Genomic DNA, 24,888 nt, shown 5'->3' on the forward strand with positions numbered 1-24,888 from the left:
TGGATTTATTCAACCAAGTCGCATAAACTCCAGCGCCGCAGCCAACAGACAGGCCTACGCACCGCCGCTCAGAAGTCAGCAAAACGGACAGTAGCACCAGGGACCGGATGCATCCCATGTCTGTTCAGATTAAATGAGAGGCTGACGATGTTAATTAGGCAGAGTAAATTTACATCAGCAAATTATGTAAGCAGCTAGAGGAGTAACAAAGCGTGATACCAGCTAAGTCACAGCTTGGCAAACGCTGCCCTGCCACTTCATGCTGATGTGGCCATGGTCGATCAAGCAGAGAAGCCTCAAATGCCAATTAGACATGAGTGGGTAATTGTGTCGGGGGGGCTGGTGGCACAAGGGACTTTGTTACAATGTCCTGAGGCACTTTGTGTTTCCATCCTTCTCCGACATAGCAAGTGACACATCCGAGTTCACCGATAGGAAAGTGCTTCTCTCTCTTTTTCACACACGCACGCACACACACGCTCATGCACACGCACACACGCACAGACGTGAAAGGATGAACAGTTTGCTGAATTTCCTCCTCTAAATGCTCTCTTCTCCAAACAGCCAGACAGGCAGCAAATAAGCCTGAATTTTTAAGTGTTTTTGCAAAAGGATTTTTGATATCTATTTATGAAAATCAAAACACTACAGAGTGACAAAACCACTAAATAAATAAAACTGCATAATGCACTACACACGTTGTTTGTCCAATAGCTGATTTATTACACGATAATAAGAAACACTTGAATAAAAGTGGTACTCCAACCAAAATCTATCTTTTGAGTGTTAAACCCTCACCCCTTCTATGGCTGAAAGGTGGCAGTAAAAAGTTTTCACAGAACAAAGCAGCTGGGGTCAGTTTGAATAATACTGACTATAATGGTTTCCAAAAATAGGCCTATTTTCATGGTGGTAAACAAGTTTTAAAACAATAAAAAAAAAAAAAAAATCTGCAAAATCAACTTTGCTCCTCTTCATCCATATGCTAGCTATGTTCCAAACACTGCATGTGTTGCTTTACACACAATACATGCCCTCTGGTTTTCTTTATGAAGGAGGAAACTGTTTGAAGGACAAGCCTAGGAGCCAATCAGTAAAATACATTAGGATTTCAGATCATCAAATATTCTGCAAGATGGAAGAATGGAAGGCAAGTACTCGTACGTACAAAAACAAGTTCCCACACCAGTTCAGGGGCCAATAAACAATGTAAAGCCTAAATCATGCATATGCACAAAAACATGCAAACACCATTTCCCACACATTAACTGGTATTTTAAAGAAAAGAGTGGATATGCATATTTCTGCCTTTGTGTGCGCACAGTTTAAGTTGTGAATGTACAATGAGTTTAATGCAGCTGGCCCATAATAACTGAACCAGAAGCTGTGTATTTTTCATGAGGTAAAGGGGGTCATGCATCAGTCCTAGGGTTGGTGGTTCAAACCAGGGTTCCTCCTGTCCATGTGAACTCCAATTTTGCGCCCCCCCTTTTTTTTTCGGGGGGTTACATGAAGAAGGTCATTTTACATGTATTTGGAATTTGAATTCTTCAGAATATAATATAACATATCGTTCAAACATGCAAAGCCAGAGAGCTGTCAAGTGCTTTGGGTACAATTCTCTCATATTGGCCGCTGGATGTTCAACATGGCACCTCATGGCAAAGAACTCTCTGAGGATGTGAGAAATAGAATTGTTGCTCTCCATGAAGATGGCCTAGGCTATAAGAAGATCGGTAACACCCTGAAACTGAGCTACAGCACAGTGGCCAAGGTCATACAGCAGTTTTCCAAGACAGGTTCCACTCTGAACAGGCCTCGCCAGGGTCGACCAAAGAAGTTGAGTCCCCGTGCTCTACATCATATCCAGAAGTTGGCTTCAAAAAACAGACGTATGAGTGCTGCACGCATTGCTGCAGAGGTTGAAGAAGCGAGGGGGGGCCGGTCTGTGCTCAGACTATATGCCACACACTGCATCAAGTTGGTCTGCATGGCCGTCGTCCCAGAAGGAAGCCTCTTCTGAAGCTGGCGCACAAGAAAGCCCGCAAACAATTTGCTGAAGACAAGCAGTCCAAGAGCATGAATTACTGGAACCATGTCCTTTGGTCTGATGAGACTAAGAAAAACCTGTTTGGCTCAGATGGTGTCCAGCATGTGTGGCGGTGTCCTGGTGAGGAGTACCAAGATAAGTGTGTCTTGCCTACAGTCAAGCATGGTGGTGCTGCCCACACTGGGGAGCTGCGGTTCATTGAGGGAAACATGAATTCCAACATGTACTGTGACATTCTGAAGCAGAGCATGATCCCCTCCCTTCAGAAACTGGGCCGCATGGCAGTTTTCCAACATGATAACGACCCCAACACACCTCCAAGATGACAACTGCCTTGCTGAGGAAGCTGACGGTGAAGGTGATGGAGTGGCCAAGTATGTCTCCAGACCTGAACCCAACTGAGCACCTGTGGGGCATCCTCAAGCAGAAGGTGGAGGAGCGCAAGGTGTCTAACATCCACCAGCTCTGTGATGTCATCATGGAGGAGTGGAAGAGGATTCCAGTAACAACCTGTGCAGCTCTGGTGAACTCCATGCCCAAGAGGGTTAAGGCAGTGTTAGATAACAATGGTGCTCACACAAAGTATCGACACTTTGGGCACAATTTGGACATGTTCACTGTGAGGTGTACTTACTTGTGTTGCCAGCTATTTAGACAATAATGGCTGTGTGTTGAGTTATTTTCAGAGGACAGTAAATCTATACTGCTATACAAGCTGTACACCGACTAGTCTAAGTTATATCCAAGTTTCATTTATATAGTATTGTCCCTTGAGAAGAAATAATAAAATGGTTGCTGAAGCGTGAGGGGTGTACTCACTTTTGTGACATACTGTAATATAGGTAGTAAAAACTGAAAAGGTATAGTGTATTTTTTATCACTATATTGTAGGCCTGGGCGGTATACCCTGAAGAGGGTCACAGTGTCTGTGGGTAAAGGACCCAGAGCTAACGTTAGCTGCCAGCCTGACACACAGTGTGGCTAACGTTAGCAGTGCTAGCAGTAGCAGCAGCAGCAGCAGCAGCAGCAGCTCCGCTTGCAGGTTTATGTCTGTGTCTGTGCTTAATGTAGTCACGTTTCTCCAGTCGAGTGAATATCTATCAGCTTATTCTGTCACAGTCTACATTCATCAAAATGAATAATAATATAATAAAGGTTTATTAAAAGTAATAAAGTCCTTATTACAGTAAAATTGGTTATTTAAACCCAATCAACAGCAGTAATTCTTTTCTCATTAGAAGAAAATGTGGGTAAAAAAAAAAAAATACTGTCAAATACCATGAAACCGATATGATTTTTTAAAAAACGATGATATGAAAATTTTGTCATACTGCCCAGCCCTACTATATTGACATGTACAATTCCAGTGAATAATGTCAAATGAGAAACATGCTCTCTTCACTCAAACACTACTTTTACAGAAGAGTATGGTAGAGTAAAAGAAAGCTGAACATTATGATGTCCAAGAGACATCACCATTGACCTCTGATCTTTGTCAAAGTCAAAGATGCAGCGTTCATTAGAAAGGGACTGATAGACTTGATCAATCTTGATGAAGACTTTGGTCATTAAAATTCAAGGAATTAAACTCCAGTTCATGCTCAAGTCAAAGTGGACATGCAGACAGACAACCTGAAAACATAATGCCTCTGGCCCTACATGGAGGCATAAAAACCTTTACTACAGAATATCACTGCATGGCATATTTCAATCTAACTATATGTTGTCAGTATCTTAATTTACAACCATTTAGCTAGGCAATAATAATTTTACAGTATTAATGCAACAATAAAGCCCTTACTAGTTGGGCATGTTCTTGGAATAACTGAGTTAAGTAATGGAGGGCTCTTGTTCTGCCATGCTAAAACTAAAAGTCAGTGTCTCTCCTCTCCTCTCCGAAGCATTACTGGTTTCCATCAAACCCCAGCTGTGATTTCCTCTCTCTCTTTCGCCCCCATAACAGGACCTGGTAGCCCACGATGCCCACCCACACCTCCACTTTCTTGGCTGCTCTTGATTCTAATTGGCTCAGACCAGCCTTATGCATCTGTAATCCCTGCATGTTAATACTCCCATGGTAACATTCTCTCACCTAATGGCCACACAGTGAGAGGCCTTTTCAACCATATTACTTCTTATTGAGTTACGGAGCCCCATCGTTCCAAATAAGACAAATTTAATTGACCGAGTCTATAAAAATCTCTGTGCTGCTGTGAAAGACCTGTTTCTTGGGTTTATTTATTTATTTATTCACTCTGTTTTCCCGCCTTGGAGAGCAAAGCCCTGCATGAGGCACAAGGAAATTAGGTTTATTCCACTCCTTACAAAAAAGGAAGGATGCAGAGGAGAAATTCAAAGGTTTCAAAATTAGATCAATGGTCTCAACAATCAATCAAAGGCAGGGTTCCTCAGGTGTCAGCCATGGTTGTAAGTTCAAAATGAACCTTTAAAACAGCAGGCACAGAGTCCACTCTTTAGTGAACTAGGCAGGGGGCTGCGCAAGCTGTGGAAAAAGTGAATAAAAAAATACAAGTACAGAAAAACAGGCACAGCAAAAATGTTATATTACATTAATCTTATTTTTTTGTGTCTTTTTGGCAAACTCTATCCATATTCAGTAAGTTATTTGTAACGCTTTAAAGGGGGGTGGTGGGGGTTGAGGGGAGGGGGCAAGCAAATTTCCATTTCATTTATGGATCCAAGTGCAAAAGATGTATGAAAAAAATTTACACCAGACAGAGCCAGTGAAATGGACAGACTACAGCTGTCAGCCAAGGGTGTTTTAAGGTAAAAAATTACTTTGGAAACTTTTTAATGCAGTATCTATAAAAACTATGTTTGTGCCCTGACTTTCACCCATAATACACATAATCCTGTTACGGCTACTGAAGATATTGAGCTCAGCGTGATACTTAAGTGATTAACCAAATAAATATTTTATCCAGTGTAAAAGCTAGGGATTGAACATTAAAACACTGGCCTTAAACTCGTCTGTTGAGAAAAAAAATGTGATAATAAGGAGAGAAATAGCTGGCGTATATATACTGAGGTAATCCTACCAACAGAGTGCTTCCCCCATGAAGGGTTTAACTATTCCCAGCAACTAGATAAACCAGATATTATACTGCAGAGCAGAATATGTGTGCGTGTGTGTGTCTGTGTGTGCAGTTTGCAGTACAGGTAAGGTGTGTGTGTGTGTGTGTGTGTGTGTGTGTGTGTGTGTGTGTGTGTGTGTGTGTGTGTGTGTGTGAGGGAGGGGGCATAACCTCTGTCTCCCGTTAGAAATGTTGTGATGATGGTGGAGAAGTCTATAATTTGCCCAGGAGGATTTTGCCGCCTTACCATATTTTGAAAGCAGCTGAATTAACTTTCTGTCCATTAAATCCTGTATTGGGACATATAATTCCTTTTTCTATTCCCTTTTCTCAACCTTTTAGAGAAATTTCTATCAATCTCATTTTACGCATGATTACAGTTTTAATGAATGATGGTCAGTGTTATTGCTGGGGTTAATCTCAGCTTTCTTTTCTTAAATGCTGGTAACTGGGCTAAACACTGTTGATAAAGCTCAAGGCTGGTGGTGACTGAGAAAAAAAAAAAAAAAAAAAGCAATTTGCGTTCTCTTAAAAGCTTTCCTACATTATTAACATGTTTGGTAAAGCATCATATGAATCATGAAAATTTAACTGTTAATTGCCTACTACATACTCTGATTTATCAAATATTCAGATCAAATCCCCCAGATGGATTTAATTAAATGTTAAAATCAATCCATGATTGATCTCAAAATTCCTCTTTCTGGCTCAAAACGGTCAGTTAATAAATGACAAGTACAGGACTAATGTGTCAGTATATGCTTGTTGCTCTCTTATTTGCCCACAGTTTCAAAAAGAGAGAGAATCCCTCAAAAGATTTGATAGTGTGCACAACCATAACATCATGTTCTATCACATTAATGTCTCTCTGGCCAATCCCGTCTCTTCAATCAGCGTACAAATAACACAACTTTTCCCTTCAAATTGTTTGCAATGCATGGGACAATATGCCAATCATTCCCATTACCTTCGGTGGAGGGCAGAGCCAAAGTCATCAACCTTTGTCACCATGGTAACAAAATTAAACACTTGGTTAACACTGTGAAATTATCACAGTTTGTTTAGGTTATGGCACCAAAACTACTTGGATAGAATTTGGAAAAGACCATGATTTAGTATGTTAAGTTATGCAAGTCAGGCAACGCAAGTTGAGCAAGTCACGTAATGCATGTAACGTTATGCAACTTAAAATTTTAAAGCTACTACAGTTTTTTTTTTAACTAGTTATGAAACTGTTTCAATTTAATACTGATGCCTCCATATGACCCACATAAGCAAATGAGACCATCAGTAAAAATATCAGGTATGTCTTTGTAGTTATTCTTTATAGCGCTGATTCTCCTTAAATCAGATGAAACAAGCTAGTGTTTACATTTTCTCAGGCAAAGTTACAGTAAGTAGTACAACAGCCAGTTAAAAAGAAGAGGAGGAGTTTTTCATAAAGATAAATGGATTTTTTATGCTATATTTTGTGCTTATGGCAGTGGAAATACTACTGTTTTGTCTATAGGGGCCTCCAAAATCCACAAAATATTCAAGTTTGTTGAAGCAGCTTTAAATAACATATTTTGGTTTGAAGTGGGACACAAATCCCAGTCTCTTGGGTTGTTTGTTTGATCCATCCACCCCACCTCCTCCATACATGGACTCTGATGTTCTTTATACGTCACCTGACCCTTTTTAATGGCAAGGATTGGCATATCACCTGTGCACAAAATTGGACCTTGGCATTTGCACTGGACGCAATTTCAAAGTCTTTAGTCTTGTTAATTGTACGCAGATTAAAGAGAATAGGCTGATCTGTCTCTTGGGTCCCTGTATTGCTGTAACTCTCCATATCTTAATATGCCTTGTTACTTTCTCAAACATCAGCTGGGAGCTTTTTAATAGCTATAAGTTAATCAGCTCAGTCAATTACTGAGCTCATCAGGTAACCTAAAGTGGCTTCTGCAACATTTGAGATGGGAGGACAAATTCTGCAATGGAGCTATTAGAAATGTATCCAGCATGCATTTAAGCAGTAATAAGATCAGGCTAGGAGTTAGGAAAAGAGTTTGAAGTACAGTGAAGTAAAATATCCTTGAAATCAACATTCAAATGCTTGTGCTAGATGAATGCTAATGAACTTCAGTGAGGGGACTGCTGGAGAGAAATTGGGAATGGGGCAATTAAAGAATGCCTGGAGCAACTTTACAGAGGACAAAGCATCCAGCCTTTCTAATTAAATTCTGTGGCAGACACCTGGCCTTTCACCTCCTCCTCCATTTCCCCTGTGCTCCCAAGTGGCACTCACGAAGAGGGGCGTCTCACAAGCTTCATACTCTTCTTCTTCACTCAGGCTGCAAGAAAAAGCCCATCTTATTCATGGACAAACGCTCCCAACAGATCTAATCAGCAGTGGTGGACTGGGGTCATGGAGTAGATAGATATCACAGTTACTATTTACCACACATCCCTGGCTCCTGCAGGATTATCCCAGCACAATATGTCTGACTCAAAAGTCAGCAGCTCGCGACAATTCAAACTAGGCTGCGAGACCTGTTTTGAATCTTTAAGAGGACCTTACTCATGTTATTGAGGAATTTCTCTATACAGCTAATCAGAGATTCACAGGGGGTAAACTACAGTTTTGGCTGGACACTTGTGTTAAGTGTGAATGTCACAGAGGTTCTTGCAAGGGCCCACAGATCTTAAATCTGAGACTGACACGCCACACACTTTTGGCACAAGGCTGGAGAGGGATGGGGCACACGTTTGGCGATTAAAGGGAACACAGAGTACAGGATAAGTGAGGTTTCACAACCTTGCTCCCGCAGGGATCTCTTAGAAGTACAAGACAGTGAGGAGGAACAACTGTCAAAGGGAAGCTCCCTGGTAATGGTACGGAAGTTAATAAAATGAAGGAAGGTAATGGAAATTGGTTTTAAACCACTGGCCACATTTCTCCTGAGATAGAGATGGCTTGGGCTAATGAACCCTGACAGCCCATTCCACAGCAGTTCCACACTTACAGCACATTCACCTCCAACACCGTCTCCTCCCACCGCCAGGACAAGCCAAGGTAGAGAGGATAAAGTTACCACTTCACACCGATTAACTACTCCCTGTTATCTAGTTATTTAACACTCAATCGAACTTGAAAGTGTGCAGTGGCAGCATGGACTCTCTCACATCAAATGCACTGACAACTCCCTCATTCTGCACAATTAACTAAGTTTTGCTTGACCCAAATGAAAACATTTATTTACCATTAAACACAATACTACAGGGGAAGTCATCTTGGTTGTGCCAAGCCCTCAGCCACCAACAATGTTGTGAACTAAAAGAAAATTTCACCCTATTCCACCAAACCTGTAGACCGGGGTTTCTTAAACTACTACCTACTCCACCTGCAGAACAGTAAACAACAGGGTTAGTTTTACCAAACGCTGATTTGTGTTTTTCCTTCTGTTGGGAGTGATGCACTGAGCCAATATAGTGGATCGTATGTATGTCATATGCAAACTTATTAAAAATATTAGGCCCTGTATCAACCAGACTTGACTGATTCACATTAAACACAGCCTCTTAGCCCTGATGGAACAGAACAAATTTTAAATACACTGTGAGATATACAGATAATAAAGAAAAAAACACTGACACTAGATCTCTAGTATCAGGTGTAGTGCCTGATATGACAGATCAGAGTTTAGGTATCAAAATCAGTATCAGGAGAGTAAAACTGATAAAATAAAAAAAATAATAATCTTACACAACGTACATGTGATCTCTGCCATATGCCACATTTCAGTATAAGATTAGAATTTCCACACCGTGTTCATTAGTGATTGGTTCAGACCTTAGGTGATCTATTTACCATGGAGATAACTATTTTTAGACAATTAACACTTAAGGCTTACCTAATTTTTTAATGAACATTCTTAGGGTTAATTGCGTTGGTGCGACTGTGTGATAGAATAAGGGCAACCATGTCAAGGAGGAGGGAAAAGACTCACAAATCTTAAAGTGAATCTGAAGTTGTTCAATTCTTTTGTACTGTATGATGATGGTAGTCGACCAGGATGATGGATTACAAGGGCTGTACCCAGTTTAGAATTTTGTCAGTTGAATCAGATTTGGCTGTTAAATTTGTGTTCAATACATTTGTTCCTTTTTTCATTTCAGCACCACACTAAACTTCTATATCAGCCTACGTAAGTGTGCTCTAACAGCAAGACTCAAGTTTTGATGCCTTTATTTATCATCTGTGATGCGAAAAACAGGAGATTTCCACACGTCACAAAGTGTGCATCCTCCTGCTCATAGTTCAGGCATAAAATCCCAGCACATCAGGCAATGAGCAGGGCTTCACCTGCCCTCCAGTTCTACTTAGTTTTGTGGTTTGTGGTGTTTTTAAGGCACAGTTTGTAAGGTTTACAGACTACCAGGTTGTTATTTTGCTCTATGTACAGTGACACAGCTAAAAAACAAGAGACAAAACTTGTTTTACTAACCACTCATTTCACCTTTCCCACAGTTAACCATCAGCACATGTTGTCACATGGATAGTTTTAATTGGTATTCCAGCTAATATAAAACTATATTTAGGATTCTCCTTATTTAAAAAAAAAAAAATCAGTGGAAATGCTATCCATGTGCATTTTTGTATGCATCTATCTGTTTTATGCTGTTATTATAATGCAAACTGAGTGGAAAAAACATCTGCTGGACTGAGATGTCTCTGATTCGACTCATCGACTTTCAGGGGACAGCCCTGTGGATTGCAAAAGAAATTCTCCAAATTAAATGACAAAATGTTGTTTGTTCATGCCCTCTAAAACAACTTTAGAAGTGTTTTCTGATCTCACACCCGTATGGAAGGATGACAATGATGATAATTTGTCTGAGCCTTGCAAAATTGATAGAAATCACCAATAAAAAGTTCCCAGATTTTACCAACCTCATTATAATGCTATGCTATAATAGTGTAAGTTTGGGTCATAAGAATAACCATAACCATAAACATACCCTGTTTGTACAAAGTGAATGGATCATATTGGTAGTCAAAGGCCTGTATCATTGACAGAGGTCATGCTGGCTCCTTTTAGAGAATGATCATGAAAGCTGAAATACTTGTTCCACATTAAAAACATATTTTCCAGGCTTTATAGGTAATAAAAATGAACACAGAGATTAAATGAATGTGAAATGATAAGAACAAGACAGAGGGGAGGGACAGATGAGGTGCAGTTAATCTACATCACATGGCAAAAAAAGCACAAAAAACTTTGGAGGACAGAAAGAAGAGAGAGAAAGAGGTGCTTGAGCACACACATATTCCTGCCCACTAATATTCCCCAGCTTCCCTCCTGCTGTGCACTTCCTCTAACCCCTCTCTTCTTCCTTCTTCTGTTCCTGTTCCAAGTCAATGTGGAACTAATGCATTGTTTATTTTCCCCCAAAGACAGTGTTTGAGGTGTTCTGCTCACGCAACCCGTCTTCATTTGTAGACACCTAGACCCAAGAGTGATGAGAGAAAGGGGTGTGTGTGCGTCAAGAGAGGGCTATGAAAGACTGTTTCACAATGTTTTCCATCAATTTGAACAACTTCTGTCCAAAGATGTGTTATTATTTATATTACATATATTTATATCATATGCTACAGACATTAAAGGCATATTTACTAGGTGCAAAACATTGAATTATGAATTACTTTTCCATCAATTTTTAAACCACTCATTCTTGAAAAGTAGGACAAAACTGTATTTTGAGGGGGTTTTGATTTTGACTCTTCAATTATGCTAGGAGAATATATATGTATATATATATATATATATATATATATGTATATATATATATATATATATATATATATATATATATATATATCATTTTTTTTTATTGGCTATTTTTTAAAGACCAAACTCTTGGGGATTAAACCTTGTAATGGTCCAACCGCCTAGTGATTAAATTTACAGCCAACTGACAGTTGACATCACATACAGGGGTGTATCCCTGTTGTTGCTGGGGTTTTTTTGTGTGCTTTTTTTTTTATAAAATTGAAATAAAGCACTCATTTCAAAATCATTATTCAGTTATTAGAGAGAACTGAGAGTAACTAAAATTTACAATGCACGACTTGCCTTGTACTTTTTTTTATTTGCTACAAAATTATGTCCCTCGACAACTCATACACCTTGTCAGAAAAAATAAATTAATTAAATAATCTTCAGTCCCTCCGTCTCATAATGTATCCCTCTGTGGTTCAGAGAGTCCCTGTGCCTTTGTTTTAGTTGATGAAAAAAAGAAAAGCTCAACATTTTTGAGTCAGGCCCAGTCAGTTGCTTTAGGCACAGACAGCTTCTTTCACAGGACGTAATGCATGCTCTTTCATGATTCTCTTGGTGATAAGACATAATCTAAGATTGCATACGCTGATAAAGGTCCTCCTGCACACCCTAGTGGAAACGCAAGGAGAATGTTTGAAGTGAAGACATTGGGGATATAGCAGTCCCCAGTTACTCAGAGCATCAGAGACAGAGAAATATAATCTAGTCTCAACTCCCCTGAACATTCATAAATAAAATATCAACGAACTGAGACCCTAAGACAATCCCCATCATGCCACAGTGGCAGGAAAAGCGAGCTTGGCTGGTCATGTGGAGGGCAGCCAGGGGAGAGTTTGAATCCAAGTGGTGTTAGATAGTTATACTTAATGAATTGGAAGCAGGAGCAGTTTTGCTGGGTCGCTGTGCCCCGGGTTGGCCCCGACTCGACCAGAGCCAGCCTTCAGAGAAAGGTGCTCTGTCTAATCTGGCCTCATTTTATGCCTCTTTAACCATGACCAATGTATTTAAATGGCTGTTTCTTTGACAGATGCTCAGTTCAAATTATTCCTAACTGGAAATTTGTAGGAGTGATATTAAATATCCTTCAGGCCAGGCTGCCTAAAGAGAACATAGGAACATCAAAAGGCCAAACACTTCAAAAACTAAAACTAATGATCCTAGCCCACCTCCAGGGAGAAGGAGGGCTTCAACTTTGTCCAACATCCCCCTGGCCACAAAAAAACATCACTCCTTTAATGGAGATTTGACCATTCCCCCAACCCATCTGCATTTACAAGTGATTTAACATGAGATACATAATGTATATCGTACTATCACTGAATCCACAAGGGAGCAGTTAGAGTGACTATGTCCCATTTTATCTGACACATCTATCGCTATCTTTGCAAAATAAAATATAACCCTACAAAATGAGACACAACAGAATTTTCTCCCTTTCATCTGCATGGTAGTGTGCAGACTTTTTCACCATATCGTCAGAGAATTTTAAGAACGTGCTTGCTGGGTCCAGAGTAAAGTACTCACCACTGAAGGAGCTTCACCACCACCATGAGGCCACAGCATGTGGAGCAGATCTGTCAAGGTGAGAGAGCAAAAGACAGAGAAATAATGAGAGCAGGGAAACAGCTGGCAACATTCATCTTAAACCCTGATGGGAGCCGACGGCGGCGATTAAGTAATAATAAACTACCCAACCCGCAGTCGTGCGCAGGGTGACTGAACAGATACACCTGGTCAGACAGGGGAAAAGGTGTGAGGGGTTCAAGAGGTGAAATGGGTTAGAAGCAGGGAGATGAAAGCCATGAGTTCTACATACAACCATGGATATTTACACTAACATAAAAGTTCAATGATAGAAGCCTAAAAGGTAAATACTTAATCACTTTTGCAGTTGCAAACCATACATTGTATTATTTTCCTATATCAACACTGTAATCCTGCGCTAAAAGTTTTTGACACTGGACTACACAGGGCACAATAGACATAATAAAAGAGATTTTCCAAACAAGTATCAATCAGTTTTTGTGTTTAAGCATCAAAGGAACTATATGTAAGAATTGGTCATTGGGGTTATACGATTAATCATGGTATTAATCAGAACTGCCATATGCTCAAGTACAATATCCACATAGCAGAAGCTGCAATGCTTTAATCAGTGAAAAAATCCTGGACCAAACAAGCATTATAATGACATAGTACAGTACTACTGCCCTGGCCTACAAATCTTGTTCTCCAGATGTAAGAAAACATGCTTGTTTGATATAGACCCCAGTAAATGTCACATCATAATGATTTTAATAGTTGCTGGGTTTTTTTCAGTAAAAATGAATGTGATGCAAAAATTTGCTTCAATTTCTATAACCTCTTTCTTTGCTGATGAGCGTGATTTCTTTTGCCCTGGGCAGCTCTACTTTTTCAGCCTCTCATGTTGGACTGAGGGTAGACTGGACACTACATTGACTCTTGAGGTTCAAAGTTGTATTACAAGACTTGTCAGGCTGCAGCTTGTTCTTAGCATGCTAATACCCATATCTCTGCAATATAATACACAGACATCTTTGACATAACATCAAAACTGTTATTTATTCACATTCCGATGGTAATTTTTGTGAATTTTTGAAAGTTTTAAACCAAAATCCTTGCATATATCTCATTTAAACTTGACACTAGCAAAGGTAAGTTATCAAGGTTTTACTCTAACTCTCATCACCATAAAATCAAACAACAAATGCTACTTCATTTCAAAAATGAATGTACAAAAGTACAAACAAAAGATCTTGTAATTACTAAATGGTTTCACACTGGGAAAGGTTTTCTGAATTTATTCTCACATTTTTCTATCCTCAAAATGTAAAACACCAGACTCTGCTAACACATAAAGACTATTTTCTTTGATGAAGTCCCAGAACGTGTCATAAAGTACTAAGACAGAAAACTAAAGCATTGCTGTACAGAATAAACTATGCACATTAGTGACATTTTGATATATTAACAGTGAAATGAATGGGCACCGTATGTTTTGTTGAGTGTTTTTATTTTTTCTAACGAAGTGCTTTCTTTCCCAGTGAAAAGCCATATTTTCTTTCTATAAGCTGTCGGGCTAAACAAAAAGCAAATGTTAAACTTCATTTCTGTGAAGTCGTGCCTGGCTTTGAAAAACAAAACCTATATACTCTCCAGCCTGGAATCACCCACTGCTTCATGAGTCAGAACGAATACCTACACAGATTAGTGCAAATAATTTATGACACGACTACTTTAAACACTACTGACATGTTTTTGTTGCAACAGCCAAAGAGCCAAGAGAGGCAGAGTGCCTGACAGTAAACTTTGAGGCAGCTATTTCGAATAAACAGAGTGTGGTTGTTTCAGTGGAAGCTGGTGAAGGAGGTACCACACTCAGACTGCCCAGCCAGTGTGCTAATATTTAGTTAAGGGATGCCACACAGAGACAGACTTAACACAATGCATTCCATTAGGTAACTCCAAGCCATTTGATTCATTACTGATGCCATTGCTGTACTGCTTCCAAAGGACAGAAATAAAAATACACGAGAATTTGTCTAATTTTAATACATCTGAGGCTACAAATCAAAAGAAGAATAATCTATTGATGGCAAAGGAAAGCTAGGAAACTATTGCAAGATTTCAGCATGAAACATAGCTGCAAAACAGTAAAATTCTTTTATGTTTCAAGTTCTTTCATACTCCCCATACTTAAGTCCACCTAATGTCTGTGACCATATAAAAGGCCTAAGTTGTGTTATTAAATACTAGATAAATTATTATTTGGGGTGTCACAAGTCTACATATCCAGATGTGAATCTTGATTTTAGGGTTGCGATTTGTTTAGATTTTGAACAGTTTTTGTCAGCACAGACAGCTACGCCTTTGTTAAACTATCCAATCTTTTTGGATCAATTTGTAAAGCTCAACGGATCATTAGTTTTACGCACTGGCAACTTACACTGACAATTTACATTTTCAAATTCCCAGTGCCAGCATGTTACTGCAGTCAGAGGAAAAGACTCTGGTCACGCTGAAAACCGGCCGGTTCCGTTCTCTGGCCGGCTGATCGGTGCATCTCTAGATAGAACAATAACTGTAGTGACAATAGACAGTCAAAGAATTAGATACATTTCCACCTCTGGCAGCTGCAGGTTACCAGTAAGCAATGCTGTGTCATCTTTGAACTGTTGTTTTTCTTTTCTTTTTCTTTTCTTTTCTTTTTTTTCCAGGCACTTGCTAAAGTAAGCAGGGATGGAGAGCATGGAGATTATTGGGAAAAATCACAGATCTTCCTTTCATTTCAATTGATTTTTGATTTTATAGTGACATTCCTAGGTATAACGGAACAACATTTTGGAATGTATTTGCTTTATGATATTTTTCTCAACACTGACCACCTAAAGCTTGCAGCTTGCAAACACTTTGTCTCATTCTGGGCCACAGTAAAAACATGGCAGTGCTGCATGGCAACTATCCACACCCCCTGTAGATATAAAGGGTTCATTCTAAGGTAAAGAAAACATGATGATTATTTTCAAGTGACTACACATGAAAACATACCCATGAATATTATATTCCATTTCTGTTATATTCAGCCATTAAATACCCATGAATCTTATACATTGGACCGTTAAGGATTGTTACATAAGTTGTTTTTTGGTTTGTTTACTTCACAGGACAAAAAGAAATCTTCCTAATGCTGCCATTGTGTCTGAGTGAAAACTTTTCAAGCAGCAGCTGAGGGCACACACAAAGCCACAAGTGAGCATCATGCTGTCAGTCATCTATAATTCAAGTCTTTTCAGCAATTTAAAGTAGAACCAGTTGGCACAAATGTTTCAGCGATATGCCAGAAAGAATCTGAGCTCTCTGGGGCCATGAATCTACAAGAGTTTGGTTTCATCAAACCTTTTAAAGTCAATCAATTCAACAGCCAAATTGTGCTGTGTGACCAATTTTATGGATTCATTCTTGATATGTGTACTGCTGCAAACAACAGTAGCAGGCCATAGATATGAAACAAAGTAAAAGCAGTTTCCCCTAAAGGAAATTTGAAAAAATCTTAGCTATGGCTGGCTGGATGTAAACCTGTACGTATTAACCCGGAACAGCTGTCCTCTAGCCCCTGAGAACTCCAGGGTCCACCATCAGAAGAATAAGCCCACAGTCCTGTTAGCCACATGCCGCATGTATTTAATTTTCAACATCTGCTGGCTTCATGCTTCTATGCTTTCCATTCCCACTGCACATTCTTCACAAATTCAGTAGCTTCCTTCTTCTGCATTTGTAAATGTTGTTGATGGTGGAAACCGTCCATGTTTACTTTGAATCCCTGGCCATTCCTGGGCCAGCTCTAATTACCTGCAGCTGTTCACTTTGCTGCTTTCATTGGCTATATCATTTAAACACAAAGTTAGTATTTTCTGTGTAAATTATACATTTCTAACACACTGAATGAAAAGGTCTGACTGTTACAAGCACTCGCAAGATGCAACACAGTATTTTCTTATTGTTTTTTGACAATTATCACAATTGGCACACATCCACAACTGGCAAAATAAATGTTCCTTGCTATCATTTGTTTTTACACCCAGCTGTAGATACTCGGTTGACCTCTCATAAATCAGTATAATGACTGAGTGAACTAACACGCTGTCAGATTCAATATGCAGCACGTACACTACACATGTTTTCATTGCCAACACAGTGTCAACATCACTGTTCTCTATAGTACAGAAATTTCTACCCTGGAGACATCATCTGTTTGAAAACTTTGGTATTTTACTTTGATTGTTGGACTATTGAATAACATGTTTATTTATCCTCTCATGCCTCTAATGTTTGACTGCAAAGAAGGCAGAGAGAGGTGAAATACAGAGAGAGAGAAAGTCTTAAGGAGCAGTCAGCTGCTCTTTGCCTGAGGACCTTGTCTGCTCTCACCTGCTCTGTTTGGCGGCAGTGTAACAGCAAATTTTACACCGTCTGGGACACAAATTGGCATTCTGAACTCTGGTTATTCCTCCAGTATAATCTAATTAAAAGACACTGCCAGTGGGGTAGAAATCAGAGCATTATAAAGTTTGATAGACAGGCAGACATAAAAGTGTTTGCAATTTCACAACATACTGGGCACAAGTGTAAAACTTCAGAGCCTTGGCTGGAAGAGGTTTGGGCTAACTGAATTAGCCCAACTACACGCTCTGTGGAGAGTATAAGCACAATATTAGGTGCTGAAATATGATTTTACCGTGTTTTCAGCTTTGAAGTCCAGCCAAAGATTTTGTGACTGACATTAGATATCTTGCTATGGAAGGATGAGTGAACTGGGTACACAGTGTGCGCAAAAGGTGTTTTTATTTTCTTTAAAAGCATAGTTAAGTATAGGCTTTCCTTGTCATATTCCAGGATTGACATTTTTGAGTGAAGGCACAATAAAAAAAAACAATAGAAAAACGCACAACATGACAACTTCATACTGACGGAAAAGACTCTTAAAACACACAGGGTTAAGTTGAGAGAGTATCTTTTGGAAATCCACTGCAGATACTACAATCTATTTTTCAGTTTACATCCATTCTAGATGAATTCTTGCAAAAGAACACTGTTCCAAGCATGCACTGTTCAGAAGACAGGAACACAAGATTCATCTGACAAAAACCAGCAATCACAGTAAACATTTGGACAATTTCTTGAGGTGAGTCTCCAGCTCACTTGACTAAGATGTTAGACTGTGGAAGGATATTAGATCACCTGTACAAACACAGGGGGATAAACAACTCCACATAGATAAAAGCTGGAACGCTTATGGTATGGTGTCAGCCACAACATGATATGCAGAAGATGAGTGTTACGTTTATAGTTGATTCTGATTGGGAAAATATATAAATAATCTTAAAGAAACATTGTGACAGTCAGCCCAGGGTGATTCACAGTATGCGTACCGCTGCAACAAGCCTTCCATTGGCAAACTACTGCATTCTGCTACCTGCTTGTTCCTGTTCTGTGTCCAATGTAATTTTCAATGACGAACAAAAACAAAGCATGTATTAGCCATGCTCAAAAGCTTCCTCTGGCATCATAGCCAGAATACCAGCCAGCTTCGAACAGCTAAAGTCTGCCTTTGATGATCCTTCATCAATCCAAAAACATTTCATTTTTTCATCCATCACAGAATAACAGTGAGTTCAATGAGACCTGTGTCAAATAAAAAACAAAGTGTGTGTGGAGTTTATGTAACAGTGGGATCAATCATTTTATTTTTTGCGTTGACTCACTATCAGGCTTGACATAAATTACATTAGGGACAAGCTCTCTTGTCTCTGGCCATGGAAGATACCAATCAATGCCGTCCTATGAAAAAGCCTATATGCATCAATACAGAGGTTCTAAATTCCATTCAAAAACAACTGAGCTGTTACAATCACTGCTCTACAGTATAAACTCTGCTGGCAACAAGTGCAGCCTGCATTGACATAATCAAAATTCAATTCATCAAACAGGATTAAAAATATATATGTTATTCTTCATCAAGAATACATTTGTTCAACCAAATGATATAGCGTAAGAGACTGATCTCCAGTGTTAACTATAGAGCAGGTTAATCCCAAGCACTGTTAACCAAACTTTCCAACTAATCTGCCCATGCAGGTAAATTATCAAAATTTATTAGGCCTAAACAAAATGCCCCAGAGAAAAAAAAAAAAACAAGAGAGTGAATTCATTTTCCCCCTCAAACTTCTGATCACTTGAATCTCTGAGAATTAAAAACAGCAAGAGTAAAAAAAAAAAACAGACTGATAAATGAGACAACATATTATAGCAATAACCCACCGCACAATGTGGGACCTCTTAAGAGACTATAAATAATCATAAGGCTTCCCAAAATGTCAAGGACAGCTGTGTGAAATGTTAAAGGCAATAGTAAAACAAGGCAAGTAGGCCAAAAACTTTTTCTATAGTGGATAAAACACAAAGCCACGTAGTAAGGGAGATGCTTCACAGAGCAGGATATAGTAAATTCTACTCCTCTGGAAGCATGAGACAAGGCTGTCAACATAAAGAGGAAATAGCCATCTCATATTTTGCCAATGGAGACAAATGTGACCCCTTTGATTGTCCAAACAATGACAATACATTATTACAGGCTGAAAGAGGAGCTATTTAGAACTATATAAAACTTCTGGCTCTACCTAAAAGGTACACATTATCTAACAGTTGTGTCTTTTTTTAAACCTGCATATTCATAAGTTTTCTATTGGCTGTGTACCACAAAGAAATGTGTTTTGCATTATTATCTCACCTCCACTAAGAATGCTGCACTCTACACTGGTCAAGGTATTGTTATTGCAAATGACTAGAACGGTGCACTGGTACTAGTCTTACAGGAGGTTTTTCTGGAAATATATCTGGCAGATTTCTCAAGGAATCTAATGGGAAGAGATGTCTGGGGGTTGTGTTTGGCCTCAACATGGCTCCCTCCAGTCTGTGAAACTGTTCAGTCCACCAGTAATCTTTGTTTACTAAATGTCCAATCCATAGTTCCTAAAAAAAGAACATTATCTAATACATTAACTTATAGTCAGATTCATTGATATGGTGGTTATATTCAGATAGATGTACATCATCCCATAGTAATATCATTCAGAGTTGTTGAGTTAGTAGCAGAGTGGTTAAAATATCATTAGCATTTGCCATCCCTCACTTAATGAAACTTTGCTTTTGATGCGTCCACTCCTTAGTCATGCCTCACACTTCAACAGTGTGGTCAGACTTCTCAGTCCCTCTCAAAATTCAGGATTAAGGGAAAGGTACACAGATCAGTAAATATATGTAAAATGTGACTATCCTGCCAGGTTTGCAATGGTAATTTAACAATTTCTATTATTAATCTTAGTTATTTTTGCTCTGTGAAGGTCTGGTACCCATTGGGTAAGAATTATTTCTTCCAAATGGTATGGAGTCCACATTTCCTGAAGCCTTTTACCCTGGTCACCAGTCATTCAATTCAAATGCTCTAGACAGACATAGTCCATCATTTGAAGGATTCCAACTGAAAATGGCCATGTGTTAAAACAGTCTAGGGGCTGCACTGGAGAGGCTGTGTTGTTTCAAAAACTTTTGAGACAATGAGAAACAAAATATGATGCAGGTCCAGCTGGAATTCAAGTTTCAGGAGTCTGAAAGTTTATCAGCTACCAAAACTTTGCTCAATCGTTCAAAATACTGTTACAACTCATCTATGTACGTATTTGTTTGGCCAACATAGAGCAAGTTGAGCCATGTTCAGGTTTGGCACTTGCACTGCAATAACAGACTTGCTTAATCAGGGCAGGGCTCAAGGCAGGGCTTTTTTCAGGCAGGCCTCAAGTTAGTCTGAACACTGCTTTAGAGTTTACGCAGATTGAGAGCTATTATTAAATAATTTATTAATTAACTGTTTAGCTGAGTTATGTTCTGTCCATCGTTCACAACAAATTGTAAAAAGTTTGGTTCAGTAACTAAAGACCGTGGGATGACAATTGATGCATACAACAGATAAACACATGAAGAGAAGAGGCAACAAATTCAGAATTCAAATTCTGTGTGATTTGCTTCAAGAAATTTGCATTAAGAAAACAAACTCTTAAAAGCCTTGCTCGTAATGTTGCTAAAGAATCCAAACCCAGCTGAACACCTATGCCACTTAAAGCTCACTGTTGTCAAACCAGTAAAGCCAAAACAATTGCTCATGAACCTTGGACAGTATACAAGTGACAAAGCACTAGCCTTTATCACATATGCAATGTCAAAGCTTAATGAAAGCTGTTGAATGCTAACACGCTCATTTCTTCATCAATCTTTCTGTTAAAATGACCAAATGTTTTAATTTTATTGGACAATATGACCATTTTAACTAGAACATATAAAGAAAACCCTAGTATCATGTTCCATCTTTTTAGAAGACATGATGAGAAATTACACTGAGAAGAAAATGCCAGTGAAACTGGTACCATTTAATGGAGCCTGAAGAGTAAAAAAAATGCAATTCACAAGATGAGACTGACTCACGAAACTCTCATGGATTCACAGACAGCTTCTTTGAAAGTTTCAGAGCAATGACAACAAAAATCACTATCTTTAGTCTTTAACAAGGATTAAAGAGTAGTTAAGGAGTTCCTGCATGAGGCTGCACACAAGTTGAAAATGATCAAGTAACCCGACCCTGCTCTCAACTGTGATACAATATGATTATAACATACTACAAGTTACACAAAGAATTCTGCTAAATCTTTACTGACTGACCTTAAAGTATAACCAAATCTGCCAAAGCTTAGCCAAATGTGATCAGATGTCCTTTCTCTGGCTGAGCAGCAACATTTAATTTCTCTGTACACTGTGTGTGAAAATGAGTGTGAAAAAACCCTGAATGTAATTGTGTCTCCATTTACTATCCATCAATATCTTGTAGACATTGTATCCCTTTCTTCTTTTCATAATTCCACATGGTAAATTTCCTGAGAGCCTAATGAGAAAGAATGAAAGAAAACCAGAGCATGAAAATGGCTACTGGCTTTCCTCGCTGTCCCATTCTCCTCAGTCTACGCTAGCGGAGGGTTTTTTATTAATTTTATTTAATTATCCCACAAAGCTCTTTTTTACACTGGGCCATCTCTGACTGTGTCCTACTCCCACTGTGTGAGCTTTGTAATTTAATAAAGCTTCATTTAAGAGAGAAGTTGATTAAAAAATTAAGCTCCAGTGATCACCACAGCCTCAGCCCTCCCCATTTTATGAAAAGATCCAATATTTCATATTATGAACATGCCGGGCAGAAATTATCACCGCAGGACAAGTTAATGCTTTCCATACAATCATATGACAATGACAGCAAACCCCACTACGGAGAATGTCCCATTAAAATGTGGAGAATTACAGGAGTTGAAACAATTTCACTCCTTTACTGTAGGTCAGGCTATTTTTTTCTTTCCCCCTTGTCCCTGCTGTCTGCCTATCACCCACGTGTTAATTTTTTCATTCATAATTCATATTTTCCGACTTCTTCTGACAGCAGGTGACTGCCAACACTTGCCTTACACAGCTGTGGAGGAGATTTCTTATATTTCTACCTCTTTAGAGTGAATGATGACACTGTACTGCAACACTGGACTGAGGAGAAGGAGAAATTCCAGCCTACTGCCCTCTTGCTTGGTTTCACTGTAGAAAATTGCACCAACAGCATAATTACTTATACTCACACAGACTCTTTGAAATACAATCTCTCTAAGTTATCCCATCTGTGCAGCAAAGTGTACACAGGCACACAAAGTCACTAATATAGAAAATGTGCAAGCTGTCAATTCCTATTGTAAAAAAATAAAAAAAATAAATGATAAATGCAATATCTACACTGCAGCTTAAAGTTAAATACCTTCTCACTGCTGGAGAAACATAATCCACACAATTAATGCTTGAAAATTATAGCCTGGATCTAGTGGCAGTTTTGAACCATAAGTTATTGATTTGGAAATGAAAACCTGTACTCTTCAAGGTTAAATCCAGTCCACCCTCATTACTGCTCTGTCCTTGAGAGGCCCGCACCAGGGCTGCTGCAAGGAGTAGAGAGGACTGCTTTAATGAAGGTGAATTTAATGGGATTTAATGTAGCTGGGGGCAATGGAGCAGCAGAGATATGGTTTTAACAAAGAGCAAGGGACCAAGGGTACAGCCAAGAGAGCAGCCATTTTCCTTTCTTTTTATTTATTTCACATTTGGCCGAGCAGAGTAAAAGCACACCATATTTTTGTCTGACTCAGCCCCAAGAGTCAGTGGTTACACTTCTGTGGTCAGGACAATGCAGGCCTCTAGCTTTCCATCTTTGCATTCATGCAGATGTTGTATAACATGGCATCGATGTTGGAAGTACAATGTTTAGTGGTTATACATGATATTAAAATCTAGGGCTGAGCAGTAGGGCCTAAAATTTGTATCATGGTACAATTTAGAGTACAGACAGCAACAGTATATATCCAATATATTTGTTTTTCTTAAAATCTAAATAGAAATGCTTCTGAAGCAGTAAAGCACTGGTATGGCAGCTACATGACAGCTATTACTGCACTCTTAACTGTAATGCTGGTAGAGATGAGACCGATCTGATCCAAAATCAGTACTGGTGCCCAACATTGCTGTTATTATAGTAATAATAATAATAATAACAATAATAATAATACTGGCGTCAGGCATCTCACTTACAACACCAGTCTGCACCACACATTTGCCACATGTTTTCTATTTATAAGGACCGTGCTGTAACAGTACGAATCAGTGCTGGACAGCACTGTTCACTTACGCTCTATGATTACATGTAGTATAAGGGAAATGTGTTCCAAATTTCTATGCAGTGATACAGTTGGAGTAAAGAAATGTATTGGCCACCTCACTCATGATATAACAATAAGCCAGCACAACCAAAAGGCTTGGGTGGTATAGAGTTATTATACTAGAGTATTAAAAAACCCCTGTTGGTATAACATGCAATGCCATTTTAAATAGAGACTCGCCTCTTTAGTGATAGGGAGATGCTATATTGTACCGTGCTTAAAACATGCAAACAAGAGTCGGTCTATGCGTGGCAGTGCAGCTGAGCACACAAACATGGCATCTGGAGGAAAAAATTCCAGAACTAACTACAAAAAAAGAAGAAAAATTCTTCTGTTTGGGACTATTTTGGATTCAGTCCCAATGATACATGTGAACGGTGCTGAGTTGAAGAAAAGGTTGTTGGTCTGGCAATAAATGAGCAGTGGCAGCACTGTAAATGTACACTGTGGGTTTAAGTTCATTGGTGAATGAAAGCTGTAGCTTCTCAAGACTGAAGTAGGGTTCCTGAGTGTGTGTGTGTGTGTGTTGTTACCAGCTGTGGGAATAACATCACTAATAATAATAATAATAATAATAATAATAATAACTAAATAAACATCAAGAAAAAAGAGCACTGTGTCAGTATATCAGTATAGTCTATCCGAATTCAGATATCAGAATTGGAAATCGGAAATTTTGCAAAGCTTTGACATTATCGGTCAGCAAGGTATAGTCAAAATCCACACATGGTGCGCGATATGACCATAAAATAACAGCAAAATAGTTAGTGTAATTCTGCATTGATGATATTCTTGTCAGAACACTGAGAAATTATTTTGGTTTTGAACTCACAACAGCTTTTTGAATTCTTACATATTAAAGTGATTTGCTGTACATCTCATCTTTTGTAATCAAACCACTTCCACAATACTCAAGTCGCTCCCCGTTTTAGAACCAACTTCTCCACTGTAAAGCCGACAGCGACATCACTTGCACTTTCAGCCACACTTGTTTTTTGCTGCATGCAACGGTATGATGTCATTATGCTAGCAAGTCAGAATACTGACATTTTTTTTTTTTTATCATGAAATAAATAATGATGATATATTGTGAATGATAAAATGTGGTACACCCCTACTGTAGGGGGAATTCATACTGCTGTACTTTCTGAATTTTTGGGGGACATGGTACTATTTTTGTCATTTCAAAAAACCGAGTTTTCAAAAAAGCAAATTTTCATCAAAACATTTGATCCTCAGTACTGCTTTCAGCATTAAAACACTTGTGATGGAGTTTTAATCTTGCAGGAAGAAAAAGCACACTATTGACTGAGTACTGAGGATAATGTGATTCAAGATAACATGATGATGCAGGCAGTATTCAACACAATCATGCGTAAAACATCTTGAGGGAGCCCAGCAGGGATCAGAATTACATTTTTGCTACACACAACTTACTAAGGTCTATTCTTTTCTCCCTTTCTTACTGAGCAAGTGTTCTGATATACTAAGCAGTTGCATCATATCATGCCTCTCCAGTTGAGCATTGTGCCGGTGCCTTAGGCTGC

The 24,888-nt window shown here is 38.9% G+C and overlaps 1 long non-coding RNA gene across 3 annotated transcripts in view; it reads right to left on the reverse strand.

The window, feature by feature from the left end:
* LOC146332927 (uncharacterized) overlaps positions 1 to 24,888 on the reverse strand; it is a 48,938-nt gene that overhangs the window by 19,346 nt on the left and 4,704 nt on the right. For all 3 annotated transcript variants that reach the window (XR_014771292.1, XR_014771294.1, XR_014771293.1), the window contains exon 3: positions 12,498 to 12,547. This is a non-coding gene — a long non-coding RNA (uncharacterized LOC146332927). The remainder of the gene's footprint in view (positions 1 to 12,497; positions 12,548 to 24,888) is intronic.

The sequence above is a fragment of the Lutjanus erythropterus genome, chromosome 1 (genome assembly GCF_056507025.1).
Source record: "Lutjanus erythropterus isolate fLutEry1 chromosome 1, fLutEry1.hap2, whole genome shotgun sequence".
Lineage (NCBI taxonomy): Eukaryota > Metazoa > Chordata > Actinopteri > Lutjaniformes > Lutjanidae > Lutjanus > Lutjanus erythropterus.